Source organism: Nicotiana sylvestris, chromosome 3, assembly GCF_000393655.2.
Source record: "Nicotiana sylvestris chromosome 3, ASM39365v2, whole genome shotgun sequence".
In the NCBI taxonomy this organism is placed as follows: Eukaryota; Viridiplantae; Streptophyta; class Magnoliopsida; order Solanales; family Solanaceae; genus Nicotiana; species Nicotiana sylvestris.
The window spans coordinates 138409777-138419965 of record NC_091059.1 but is presented as its reverse complement, the minus strand read 5'-3'; positions in this window follow the sequence as shown (position 1 = coordinate 138419965).

Genomic DNA, 10189 nt, shown 5'->3' with positions numbered 1-10189 from the left:
TTTTCGGTTGATAGGCGAGATTTTGATATAGGGGTCGGAATGGAATTCTGAGAGTTGTAGTAGCTTCGTGGTGTCATTTGGGATGTGTGTAAAATTTCAGGTCATTCGCACGAGATTTGATAGGCTTTTTGATCGAAAGCATAATTTAAGAGTTCTTGGAGTTCTTAGGCTTGAATCCTATGTTAAATTGGTGATTTGATGTTGTTGTGAGCATTTTGAAGTTTTGAACAAGTTTGAACAGTGTCATGGGATGTGTTGGTACAATTGGTTTGAAGCTCCTGGAGTTCCGGGTAGGTTCCGGGATTTTTTAGGCCGAAAATCATAGTTGTATTAGGTCCAGAAGGGTTGCAGGCCTTGGAACCCACTCGCGCGGTCCGCATAAAAAGAAGTGCGGCCGCGGTATGTGCTGTGCAAACCACACAAAATGAAGTACGGTCGCGGTAGGTGCTGTGCGGACCGCAAAAAATGCAGTGCGGCCGCGGTGGGGAATATTTCACTGGTCCTATTTCGGAAGCTCATATCTTCTGATCTACAAGGTATTTGGAGATGATTCAAAAACCACAGTTGTAGCCCTTCGTGTCTAGTTTCCAGAAAGGTAAATACATTACAATTTGGACATTTGTAGCGAAAGTTTGGAAAAAATACTAAAGCCTATCACTGCAAAGGAAAGCGTGTGCGGCCGCGGTCGTTTTTGTGCGGACCACACTGGTTTTGTGCGGACCCCGGTCGATTTTGAGCGGTCCGCGGAGGTGGAAATCTGTGGGGTATTCTATAAATACGAAGTTTTGGGTTTTATTTGATATTTTGACCTAGAGAGCTCGGATTTAGGCGATTTATCGAAGGTTTTTCAAGAAATTCATCGGGGTAAGTTATTCTAACTCATATTTGGCTAGAGTACATGAATCTATCATTGATTCATCATTTAATTCGTGATTTGGGATGGAATTTGGAAAGAAATTGTAAAATCTTTCAAAAATATAAAATGATGATTTGAAGGACCAGATGGTATCGGAATTGGATAATTTTGGTATGGTTAGACTCGTGAGGGTATGAGGATTCTGAAAATGTAAATTTTACCCGATTCCAAGACATGGGCTCGGGGCTCTAGTTTTGGTAATTTTGGGAATCGCGCCTTTTGTTGATTGTTCTCGCTTGGGCTTTGTTCCCTTGGCATATTATGACGTATTCGTTCTGATTTTGGATAGATTTGACGCGCCTGGAGGCCAATTTGAGGGGCAAAGGCGTCGCGAGGTAGAGAATTAGCCGGTTCGAGGTGAGTAATGATTGTAAATGATTCTCTGAGGGTTTGAAACCCCGGATTGCACATCGTAGTGCTATCTTGAGGTGAGGCACATGCTTGACGACTAGCATGGGGTCGTGTACTAATGGGGATTGTAACTTGGTCCGTCCCGATTGATGATTTTACTGTGTATTTGAATGAAAACTAATTGTTATCATCATTATTTGGGCTGAATGCCATATTTCAGCCTAGTGCCAGCTATTTGAATCTTTCGGGGATTGTTGTTGATATTTCCTCACTGTTTTGATTTTATAGTTGAGCTTAGTCATGTTATTTTCCACTGTTTTCAAAACTCAGCCAAGTTTATTTTGCTTTAACACTTGAAATGATATTTCAAACAACATTTTTGGGCTAAGCATCATGTTCCACAGTGAGTTTTAATTGCCTGTCATTACCTGTTGATTGTGTATTTGTGCCCGAGGGGCGGATTTCTATGCTTATCTGTACTAATTATTTGCATTCGTTTGCGTAACTGTTAAAAAAGTCATTTCTAAAGAAGTTTAAATTGAGCTAAGATATTTTAAGAGATTTTTACAGCTTCACTGCTTTCATTACTGGTTTTGGACTGCTTCTATACAGCATCTTGATATGTTTTACGTGATTTCTTGCCTTCAGTCTTTATTTATTATTATTACTCACTAAGTCGGAGTACTCACATTACTCCCTGCACCTTGTGTGCAGATTCATGTATGTTTTGGCTGATCGGAGGCAGAGTCATCAGAGTTTAGCAAGGTAGCTGCCGGCGTTCGCAACACTGCTTTTCTCTCTCTTCTTTTCATTAGAATGTATTTGTACACTCCAGGATTTCAGTTGTATTTATACCCTAGTAGATGCTCGTGACTTGTGACGCTCCGGTTACGGCTGTGTTGGGTTGTACTTTCGCATCTTATTGACATTATCCGCTACTTAGTATTGCTATATCATGTTTTAGACTGTTTAAAAAGTGAATTGGGTATAATTGGCTGGCCTTGTCTTCATGACATGTGCCATCACGACCGGGTTCGGGTTTAGGGTCATGACAAGTTGGTATCACAGCCTAGGTTACATAGGTCTTACGAGTCATGAGCAGGTTTAGTAGAGTCTCGCGGATCGGTACGGAGACCTCTGTATTTATCCTCGAGAGGCTGCAGAACTTTAGGAAGAACTTCACATTCTTGAATTCTTATCGTGCGTCCTTGATTCATGTTGAAAAGTAACTTTTGAAATTCCTTCCACGCGTTCGTATGCGCGCATAAGCACTCAGTATTAGATGTGCCTTGATGGCTTGTGATTCCCTGATCGAGGGGAGAGATACGATCTCTGTGTGTTGATGTTGGGCCAGTCTGGAGGACTTGAGGCCGGATTTTTTCCTATAGCTTGAGCACCAAGGTGCTGATTGTGTGAGCAAGTGCTTTTGAATTTATATGTTCGGCATTTTTCCTTATTAGTGGAAGTGATGGCTGGATGGCTATGTAATGAGAATGTTAGTGCTGCGAGATGTATTTGTATGATTTGGAAGTGACGAGAAAGGTATGCTGGAGGATAGAAGAACTATTAGGTGCTTGATTTCCGTCTTGATTCGAATTATAGCCCGAGTTATGGGCGTGTGAAGAATCTTTTCATGTGTCCTAGTTGGGAGTGAAGTAAATTTCATGTTGCAGTATGAGTTCAGACTCAGGAAGGCTAAGTCACTGCGTAATGTTTCTGACGGTGGAAGGTATACAGAAATGTTAGTTGAAGACAAGGTAGGTGCCTGCGAAGTGTTCCGAGGTTGTGTGATCCTTATGTGTCTTTTAGAAGGTCTCATTTACAAGTGAAATATAAGTGTTGAAATTTGAATTTTGAGTTGCTTAAGGGAGTAGGCTTGACTGTTGCAAGGATGAATGCAAGATTTGTTGAAGATTTAAAGTACTAGATGGGTGTGTTGTATAAGCTTATGAAAGGATTTAGTTGAATCCTCCCTATGGTATTATGGTAGTAATAGAGTATATGCATTATGAGTTATGGTGTGTTTTGATCTATGGCTTTGAGACAAGTGGGGGGTCTGCTATTGATCAAGCGATTGCATGGTATGTGCTATGTTGGCTCCGGTTTGTGACATTTGGGTGAACCAGTTATGGCCTACGGAGGTTGAGACCGAGGATGGCTCGAGTAAAGGAAAATTTTGACGAAGATTATATTATGCTTCATAGGTGTGTGAGAATCACGGAATGTCTTGAGTTTTTGTTGATAAAGGATGCTCGGTGCATAGAGCATGATGTTGCTTGGTTGTAATGGAATGATGTCATATTTTGCGGTGTTAGAGTTCCAATGAGGCACGGGTTGTTTGATTCGCTCGATCAGGCTAATTGCAGTTTGAATAGGGTGAATGACTCTCGATAATGGTTCCAATGTGTTCAAGATTCTACATGTAACAATGGGGTATTTTAAAGTCGTATATGTGGTTAGGAACTGAGTTTTCATTTGGGAGATATCAAGACTTATGGTATTGTCTACATTAACTATAGGATTCTATATATCAGTATTAGGAAGGTAATGGTTCCAGATTCATAGGAAGTCCCTTCGGGGTAGGTATTTTGAACGTGGTGCTTTTGGAAACATTTAAGAGAGTACCTAATGGCTTATGAGCCTTAGACGGTGTGGTTTTATTCTTGGGTCTCGTGTGGTAAGTCTGGGTTGAGAAATTGTGGTGCTACAGCTAGAGGGGATATCAAGTTAAAGGTAAATCAGAAGGAAACTCTAATAGATAGGATAGCTGGGTAGTAGGCCGGATCGGTATGGTAAGGATATGATTAGTTCCTTAGGTGTGTACGGGGTAATGAGTAACTACAGGTATTTCGCGGCAATGCTCTTAGGTTTTGATGGCTTGCGTAGCTTGCCGAGTTAGAAGGATTCGGTCCTGGCAGGTCTGGTTTGTGCAAGGATTCGCGGCAATGCTCTTAGGCAGTACAGGCAGTTTTAGATGATTAGAGAAATGAGCTTCAGATGATTAGGGGGATGATCACCAGATGATTAAGGAAATGGTATTGCTAAATAGGAGTGATTTGACGAGGGTATATGTTTCAGAAAAGGCAATGTGATTAAGTTGATGGTACTTCGGTAGAATTGCGGCGCTTTCTTGTTAGATCGACTGATGATATTCGGGTTTGCTTGGTGACACAGGGGAATTTTACAGTATCTTTCATGGAATGATTGGGTATTCGAGGTGCGGTATGCATTTGGACGACGGAATTGGGATCAGGTGTGTTGAGTCATGTACCATATGGACTCAGAGTCAGGGAAGTTCTCATATTTAGGCTATATTGTAATTGTGAGTCGTGTGTATCGACACTGTTTAGTGATTTTTGGGGGTTTGGTGACCCGAGCAGATCTTTCGTTGCTTGGTATATTAGCTTTTGGATGTGATATTGGGTTTAGACTGGTTGTCTCTGTATTGTGTCATTTTGGACTATTGCACTAAGGCGTCGCTATTGGCTATGCCGAAAATGCCACGGATTAAGTGGAGAGGTTCGACGGATTATGTCCTATTGAAGTGGTTTTATATTTTGAAGACCTAGTGGACGGCTGGGAAGAATTGTTTTTCTTATGTGGGCTTTCGTGATAAATGTTAGTGCAGAGGCTCCTACCATTGATTCGGTTCCGGTGGTGATGGACTTTTTGGATGTGTTTCTTGTGGTCGGGCATGTCGCCGGGCAGGGTGGTTGATTTCGGTATTGATTTGATGTCGGGCACCGTATCGTATGGCACCGACAGAGTTAGAGGGGTTGAAGGAACAGCCTCAGGATTTCCTTGATGAGGAGTTCATTGGCAGGCCAATATGGATGCGTGTTCTAACTTGAGTCGGCTCAGGTGGCTCCGAATTGTATTGATGAGAGAGGTGTTGTGATTTGTCGGTTATAGGAACCTAGGGTACGGTTCTATTGGGGTTTCATAGTGGAAGTCGAGCGGGAAGAGAAATTGGGTGTTACTCGGTGAATGGTGTATGGGTTATGTCCTTTCAAGTTTGTGTGGTGTAGGTTATTTGCTCTACCGTGGGTATGATGAATTGCTTTAATTCTAGATATCAAATTGTGCATGGTTGTCGATTTAGAGCATAGTGACTTGAGGTGGTGCATGTGGAGCAATGTTGGATAGGATCGCGCATTGCAACGAAGTTATATGGAGGCATGACCTGGCGAGTTAGATTTATGTGTTTTGTTCCCATGATGCGAGATAGGTTCACAGCCTTGTGTTGTGGTGGTACTGGTGATCTTGAGGTACAGCTCTTTCATTTGGGTCATTTTCATGATTTGAGTACGTTCGAACTGTTGCTTATTGGTGCACGTATTATGCAAGTTGTGGCTTAGGTCTGAATTGATGTGTCATATCACCAGAGTAGTGTGTTGGATTAGAGGAGACAGTTGGGATCTTTAATGAATACGAACGGGTTCGATCTTAGCATATCGGAGGGATAATATCGAGCTTCGGCTCAGAAATTTGTTGTGGTATTTGCCAAAGGAAAAGTGGCTTCTTGAGTGGTTGATCTGGGAAATGGTTATGGCTTACCGTGTGTTTGAGTGATCATTGGTAGTATATGAAAGTGTTGGGGTGAGACTTTAGTTGATAAGAGTTTTTCTATCGGTATTCGGGTGTTATGTGCGGGTGTTGTAATTAGAAGTTATCACTGTGTTTGAGTTATGTAGTATATCAAGTGACTGCACCTGAGATTGCAAGTATGGGTGATTACAGCTTGTTCGGGCTTATTCGGAAAATAGATGTGAGATTCTGATCTTGTGAATGATTTCAGAAAAGGAAATGTGGTTCTAAGGCTTATGGGCTAGGTAGGAATGTGGAAATGCAGTTTCATTGTGTTATCAGACCTATATGAGATAGGGTGACGTGGGATCATCCCCGGGTATATGCATGGTAAGGTTATTCAAGTGATTGGTTGGCATTTGGAACAACTCTAAGCACGTTCGAGGATGAACGTATGTTTAAGTGGATGAGGATGTAACGACCCGATCGGTCGTTTTGAGCTTTTACACTTCGCTCACTAGTTCTCGGGCATGACTTGCCCCGTGTGGTGTATTATGACTTATGTAAATCATTGGTGTTGGGTTTCAGGTTAATCAGAATGAATTTGGAAGAACAATCTCAGTTGAAAGCTTAAAATTTGAATGGTTTGACCAAGATTTGACTTGTGTGTATTTGATCTCGGATTGGAATTTTTATTGTTCGGTTAGCTCCGTTAGGTGATTTGGGACTTAGTAGCGTGATCAAAATGCATTTTGGAAGTCCGTGGAAGGTTTAGGCTTGAATTGGCGAAATTGTCATTTCGGCGTTTTCTGGTTGATAGGCAAGATTTTGATATAGGGGTCGGAATGAAATTCTGAGAGTTGCAGTAGATCGTTGTGTCATTTCGGATGTGTGTGCAAAATTTCAGGTCATTCGCACGAGATTTGATAGGCTTTTTGATCGAAAGCATAATTTAAGAGTTCTTGGAGTTCAGAGGCTTGAATCCTATGTTAAATTGGTGATTTGATGTTGTTGTGTGCGTTCCGAAGTTTTGAACAAGTTTGAACAATGTCATGGGATGTGTTGGTACAATTGGTTTAATGTTCTGGGAGTTCCGGGTAGGTTCCGGGATGTTTTAGACCGAAAATCATAGTTGTAGCAGGTCTAGAAGGGTTGCAGGCCTCAGAACCCACCCACGCGGTCCGCACAAAAAGAAGTGTGGCCGCGGTATGTGTTGTGCGGACCGCACAAAATGAAGTGCGGCCGCGGTAGGTGTTGTGCGGACCGCACAAAATGTACTGCGGTCGCGGGGGGGAATATTTCACTGGTCCTACTTCGGAAGCTCATATCTTTGAATCTACAAGGAATTTTGAGATGATTCAAAAACGACAGTTATAGTCCTTCGTGTCTAGTTTCGAGAAAGGTAAAGATATTAGAATTTGGACATCTGTAGCGAATGTAATACTAAAGTCTGTCACTGCAAAGGAAAGTTTGTGCGGTCGCAGTCATTTTTGTGCGGACCGCATTGGTTTTGTGCGGACCGCGGTCGATTTTGTGCGGTCCGCGGAGGTGGAAATCTGTGGGGTACTCTATAAATACGAGGTTTTGAGTTTTATTTGATATTTTGACCTAGATAGCTTGGATTTAGGTGATTTTTCGAAGGTTTTTCAAGAAATTCATCGGGGTAAGTGATTCTAACTCAGTTTTGGCTAGAGTACATGAATCTATCATTGAATTTATCATTTAATTCGTGATTTGGGATGGAATTTGGGAAGAAATTGTAAAATCTTCCAAAAATATAAAATAATGATTTGAAGGACCAAATGGTATCGGAATTATATAATTTTGGTATGGTTAGACTCGTGAGGGTATGAGGATTCTGAAAATGTAAATTTTACCTGATTTCGAGACGTGGGCCCGAGGCTCGGGTTTTGGTAATTTCGGGAATCACGCCCTTTGTTGATTGTTCTCGCTTGGGCTTTGTTCCCTTGGCATATTGTGACGTATTCGTTCTGATTTTGGATAGATTCGACGCGCGTGGAGGCCAATTCGAGGGGCAAAGGCTTCGCGAGCTAGAGAATTAGCCGGTTCGAGGTGAGTAATGATTATAAATGATGCTCTGAGGGTTTGAAACCCCGAATTGCACATCGTAGTGCTATATTGAGGTGAGACACACGCTTGATGACTAGAGTGGGGTCGTGTACTATTGGGGATTGTAACTTGGTCCGCCCCGATTGATATTTTACCGCGTATTTGACTGAAAACTAATTGCTATCATCATTATTTGGGCTGAATGCCATATTTGGGCATAGCGCCAGCTATTTGAACCCTTCGGGGATTGTTGTTGATATTTCCTTACTGTTTTGATTTTATAGTTGAACTCAGTCATGTTATTTTTCACTTATTTCAAAACTCATCCAAGTTTATTTTGCTTTAACACTTAAATGAAATTTCAAACAACATTTTTGGGCTAATCATCATGTTTTACTATTGCCCGAGTGGCTTATGTGATTTTTGACTGAGTAAGGCCGAGGGCCTGTATTATGAGGATACTTTTGGATCGGGTTGTACGCCGCAGCAGTGAGATATTGATTTGATTATGAGGCCGAGGGCCTGAGATATGTACGCCATGAGGTGGCTTGTTGATTGATATGAGGCTGAGGGCCTAGATTTGATGCCACGAGATGACTTGATATTGCGCTTGGTCCGTAAGAGGCCATTCCCGGAGTCTGCACACCCTCAGTGAGCGCGAGTACCCATTGTGATGTGAGATATAGCCTAAGGGGCTGGTACTGAGATTGTGCCTGATGGGTGAACCTTTATGTGTTTATCTTCTTAATTGCTTGTCATTACCTGTTGATTGTGTAATTGTGCCCGAGGGGCAGATTTCTGTGCTTATCTATACTAATTGTTTGCATTCGTTTGCGTAACTATTGAAAAAGTCATTTCTAAAGAAGTTTAAACTGAGCTAAGATATTTTAAGAGATTTTTACAGCTTCACTGCTTTCATTATTGGTTTTGGACTGCTTCTATACAGCATCTAGATATGTTTTACGTGATTTTTTGCCTTCAGTCTTTATTTATTATTATTACTCACTAAGTCGGAGTACTCACATTACTCTCTGCACCTTGTGTGCAGATTCATGTATGTTTTGGCTGATCGGAGGCAGAGTCATCAGAGTTTAGCAAGGTAGCTGACGGCGTTCGCAGCACTGCTTTTCTCTCTCTTCTTTTCATTAGAATGTAATTGTACACTCCAGGTTTTCAGTTGTATTTATACCCTAGTAGATGCTCGTGACTTGTGACACCCCGGTTAGGGCTGTGTTGGGTTGTACTTCCGCATCTTATTGACATTATCCGCTACTTAGTATTGCTATATCATGTTTTAGACTGCTTTTATGATATTTATCTGTTTAAAAAGTGAATTGGGTATAATTGGATGGCCTTGTCTTTACGACAGGCGCCATTACAACCGGGTTTAGGTTTAGGGTCGTGACAGTGCCACTGGGAAGACAGTCAAAATACCAGCTCAGAAGCAATCCTAAGCTCTAGGGCGTGGAGGCAAGTAATTACGGATAAATATAAGCAAGGAAGGACATCAGGAGGTCCGTCGAGTATACGATATAATAAGTCTACAGCTTTATAAGAGTCAGAAGGCCCTCTCTAAGTACTACAATTGAAGACTAGCTGTGGAAATAAGGAAGAATGTTTCAACCTAAACATAGTAACTCGAAGGAGAAATGGTCTTGTAAAAGAAGTCTCATAACCAAAATTGTATGCCCTCTAAAAGAAAGTGGCACCTACTGTGGCTAATGATCGGGAAGAAAGATCGAAGGTAATATTCAAGACTATATGAGTTGCACAAAAATTCTGGCATGTGTGGGAACTAGTATGAGTTAAGTATGCACGCAACAAGGGGCAAAAAGATCAGGAAAAGTAATTACAAACGTTTAAAGAAAGCTGAGATGGAAAGAAAGGAATTATTCGATCAATAATCAAGAGTTGGTTATGTTATGAAGGCACTTAAGGGTTCAGAGTTTTATACATACACATATACAGCCGTAGAATATTTTGGTATACGTTAAGAGAAAGAATTGAGCCCAGGGCATAGACAACGGATTGAATTATTAAAAAAATGTATCATGGATATTCCGTAACGCCCATGAAAGGCTAAGGTAATAACTAATACCATGAGCCACAGATCAGAAGATAGCTCAAGCCTACATAAAGGTTTATCAGAAGGAAGAGGAAACTAAAAGAGTTACATCAACGAAGTGAATCAGGAAATCCGATTATTGGACCCAGAAGTTATAGGATTCATGATTGAGAACATAACATAATCACTCTTAATATTAGAGGTGCAAGAGAGATAGCACAATAACTATATTCTATAACAGCTCTACGATAAAGCCAGTT